The sequence below is a fragment of the Octopus sinensis genome, linkage group LG15, assembly GCF_006345805.1.
Source record: "Octopus sinensis linkage group LG15, ASM634580v1, whole genome shotgun sequence".
NCBI lineage: Eukaryota > Metazoa > Mollusca > Cephalopoda > Octopoda > Octopodidae > Octopus > Octopus sinensis.
This window is the reverse complement of record NC_043011.1, coordinates 53,899,978-53,904,977: the sequence shown is the minus strand read 5'-3', so window position 1 is coordinate 53,904,977 and position 5,000 is coordinate 53,899,978.

Below are 5,000 nucleotides of genomic sequence, written 5' to 3'. Positions count from 1 at the left end.
GTGCCACTGGCATGGGTGCCAGGTATGTGACATCAGCATCAGCCTTCACTATGATTTCACTTGGCTTGACAAGTCTTTTCAAGCACAGCATAACACCGAAGGTCTCGGCCACTTATCACCTCTATGAGGCCAAATGTTCGAAGGATGCTTTTTAGTGCTTTTTACGTGTCACCAGCATGGGTGTCAGTTACATGACTCAGGCATCGGCCACAACTATGGTTTCACTTAACTCAATGGGTCTTCACAAGCATGGCATATTGCCAAAGGTTTTGGTCACTAGTTATTAGAACAGCACTTTTCCACATAGCTGTCCTTGTCCATACACTGCACATGTCCATGCAAGCACAATCATCTCTCTTGCATACCACATCTGATGCTTGTTATGCCCAGATTTTATCTCAAGATGCTTACACTGTCATACATGCACACTGACATCGCACATCCAGCAAAGGATACCAGCTTCATTTCTTTCAAACCTATGCATGTCCTCAGCAACCACTGCCCACGTTTTACTCCCATGTGGCATGACTGTTCCCACACAGGCATCACCCAATTTGCCTTTCACTCTGAGAGAGAGAGGCCCTTTATTACCAACAGAAGTAGGAGCTCTCTGAACTTTGCCCACCCTATTCTTATTCTAGCAGCTATGCTTTCAGAGCATCCACCTCTACTACTGACTTGGACACTGAGATAACAGAAGCTATCAACTACTTCTAACTTTCTCTCCAGGCATTAGATAGAATCTAGTAATCATCATCATCATCACCGTTTAACATCTGCTTTCCATGCTGGCATGGGTTGACTGAGGACTAACGAGCCAGAAAGTTGCACCAGACTCCAATCTGATCTGGCAGAGTTTCTACAGCTTGATGCCCTTCCTAATGCCAACCACTCTGAGAGTATTGTGGGTGCTTTTACATGCAATCCTTGAATGGAATTTATACATATCTTTATGCATAGCTACGCACGTTTCCACAAATCACATGTTTCTTATGATCATAGCCTGTATTCCAAGGGTGATTACAGTACAGTCCATAGTATCCATGTACATCAGGCAGATCATGTTCATGCATTCATTTCTTCAAGTGATATAGCATTAATGGATGTTTAACTGAATTAATTCATAAAACCCAAAATGATGGATGCATGAACAGGATCAACCCAATGTCCATGGATACTACAGACTGTACTATAATCATCCAAGAAATACAGACTATGATCTTAAGAAACACGTAATTTGTGGAAACATGCGTAGCGATGCATTAAGATATGTATAAATTCCATTCAAGGATTATTATTATTATTATTATTATTATTTATCCGTTGCCAGCCTCGCCTGGCCCCCGTGCCGGTGGCACATAGCACCATCTGTTTGTGGCTGTTGCCAGCCTCGCCTGGCCCCCATGCCAGTGGCATGTAGCACCATCCATTCGTGGCCGTTGCCAGCCTCGCCTGGCCCCCATGCCGGTGGCACGTAAAAGCACCATCCGTTCATGGCCGTTTGCCAGCTCTGTCTGTCACCTGTGCGGGTGGTACATAAAAAGCACCCACTACACTCACGGAGTGGTTGGCGTTAGAAAGGGCATCCAGCCGTAGAAACATTGCCAGATCAGACTGGGCCTGATGCAGCCTTCTGGCTTCACAGACCCCAGTTGAACCGTCCAACCCATGCTAGCATGGAAAGCGGACGCTAAATGATGATGATGATGACGATGATGATTATTATTATTATTATTATTATTACTATATTAATCCTACATTATATCAGCACAGCTTGGTGCAACCTCAAAAAACCAGTATTGCCAGTTGGTATCATTAGGCAGTAACCGGGTTAATAAAATAGGAGTTTTTATATGCATATTCAAAAAGGTTTCCCATAAACGAACTTAGAGAATATATGTATACATATGTGTGTTTGTGTATATATGTGTCTGCATATATATATATATATATATATATATATGATTAAATAAAAAGGAGATAACAAATGGAAAACATGACATACCTATATATATATATAATTCACAAAAACGTAAGGTAAATAAACAAACGAACATATACTAAATACACAGGTGAACAGAAATAACAGGTCACAAAATCCTCATCATTTTTTCGGTTGGGGGGTCAAACACAATTTCGGCTATTATCGATAATGGCTGAAATTGTGTTTGACCCCCCAACCGAAAAACTGATGAGGATTTTGTGACCTGTGATTTCTGTTCACCTGTGTATTTAGTTTATGTTCGTTTGTTTATTTACCTTACGTTTTTGTGAATCATATATATATATAGGTATGTCATGTTTTCCATTTGTTGTCTTCTTTTAATTTAATCCTGAAAATATTATTTATGTAATACACATACGTCTTAATTTTTTAACCTATATATTAATATATATATATATATATATACACACACATATATATATGTATCTATATATATGTATGTATGTATCTATACATATAGATATATGCATATAGATATATAAGCATATATAAGCATATATATATATATATATGCTTATATATATGCAACTTGGCCAAGTGTCTTCATGTATAGCCCCAGAATGACCAATGCCTCGTGATTGACTTTGATAGATAGAAACTTTGAGGAAGGTTATCATATATATATATATATATATATATATATATATATATATATACTATATTATATTATATCTATATTTATATATAATAAAAGCATGTGTGTATATGTGTGTATATGATTTTATATTCCTCATGATTAGAGGCAAGTTACTTTGCTTATCAGAAGCATGTAAATCTTGTATATGATATTTATTTCTCACTAGATGGAGTATATTTTCGTTGAACCCACCAATAAGGGTACAGTAAACTTTGTGTGCTTGTGTGTGTGTGTGTGTGTGTTTGCTCACCCCCACCACTTGACAACCACTGTCAGTTGCTTGAATCCCCATAATATTAACTTAGTGGTCCAGCAAAAGAGACTGATAAAATAAATATCAGACTTTTTAACGAATTAAGTACTCAGGTTGATTTGTTCAACTAAACCAGTGGTTCTCAACTTGGGTCCATAAGGTCCTTGAAGTTTCACAAGGCCCTTGGAGAGTGGGTGAGGGGTCCATGTAAGATTTAGTTGTTAAAAGTTATGTGTAAAAAATTGGTTATACCTCAACAATACACAAAATATTTTAACAGTTTTCTTTTATGTAATTCCTCAAAATATTTAATTAAAAATTAAATATTTCTATAAAATATTGGGTTGTCCAGAAAGTTTGTGCCGATTTTTAAAGGAAAGAAAAAGGTCAATAAATACTTGCCATTACATTTTTAATCAACCAAATATGAACCATTTTGTTGCACAATGCGTCTCCATCTTTCCTTTAACTTGAAAATACGCTCTTCCCAGAATTGAGGTGGTTTCATGGCAAAGAATTCATCAAGGTATCTTTTTACGTCAGCCAAGAAATTGAAATTTTTACTATTAAGACTATTCTACAGAGACCTGAATAAGTGGAAATTCAAAGGAGCAACATCTTGTGAATATGGTGGGTGGCACAACACATCCCAGTCGAGCTGCAGCAATTTTTGTCTGGTTCCCAAAGCATCAAGTGCCAAAAATGAACTTTCTTATCTTCCATTTTAAAGGGTTACGGAATTAACACAGGTTATAGGAACATAAACCTTCTTCCATGAAAAGATAGCTTAAACTGTGCTCTAAATGGACGTGTAGTCAAATCCTATTTTATGGACTCAACCATGTTCTAAAATAAGTCAAAAGGTAAGCTACTATAAATTGGCATGAACTTTCCGGACAACCCAATATAAAAGGATTTTTAAACATCAGTTGGTTGTGAGGACCCACCCAAATAAAATAGGAATCAATGGGGGCCATAGGTAAAAAAAAATGACTGAGAGCAACTGGATTAGACCATTTAAGGAAGGGTTCCAGTATAGATGCTGTCCAAACGTTTGATAAAAAGAAAACAATAATAAAAGCGAATATGAAATACAAATATGGGTGACAAAAGAAATGACATGGCCATTTAAAACTGAACAAGAACATTCCAACTCCTGCTGCATTCTTGGTATGGCATGTGTCTCCTTTTAAATTTCTTGATACTCAGTGGGACCAGAATGTTATCTCTTGTGGAATTTGATCACAGAATGCAGAGATAAAACTATGATACTGTATGACATGCCATTTGGTAGTTTCCTGTTGTGCATCCACTCATTGTTATTGTCACTGTTGTCAATTTTGCTGGTCGCTGTCAATATTGCCAGTCATTGTCAATGTTGCCGGTCGTTGTCAATTTTGCTGGTCATTGTCAATGTTGCCAGTCATTGTCAATGTTGCCAGTCGTTGTCAATGTTGCTGGTCATTGTCAGTGTTGCCGGTTGTTGTCAATGTTGCTGGTTGTTGTCAATGTTGCCAGTCATTGTCAATGTTGCCAGTTTCTGTCAATATTGCCGGTCATTGTCAATGTTGCCGGTCATTGTCAATGTTGCCGGTCATTGTCAATGTTGCCGGTCGTTGTCAATGTTGCCAGTTTTTGTCAATGTTGCCAGTCATTGTCAATGTTGCCGGTCGTTGTCAATGTTGCCGGTCGTTGTCAATGTTGCCAGTCATTGTCAATGTTGCCGGTTGTTGTCAATGTTGCCGGTCGTTGTCAATGTTACCAGTTGTTGTCAATGTTGCCAGTTTCTGTCAATATTGCCAGTCATTGTCAATGTTGCTGGTCGCTGTCAATGTTGCCAGCTTCTGTCAATGTTGCCAGTCATTGTCAATGTTGCCGGTTGTTGTCAATGTTGCCAGTTTCTGTCAATGTTGCCAGTCATTGTCAATGTTGCCGGTCGTTGTCAATGTTGCCAGTTTCTGTCAATGTTGCCAGTCATTGTCAATGTTGCTGGTTGCTGTCAATGTTGCCAGTCATTGTCAATGTTGCCGGTCGTTGTCAATTTTGCCGGTCATTGTCAATGTTGCCAGTCATTGTCAATGTTGCCAGTTTCTGTCAATGTTGCC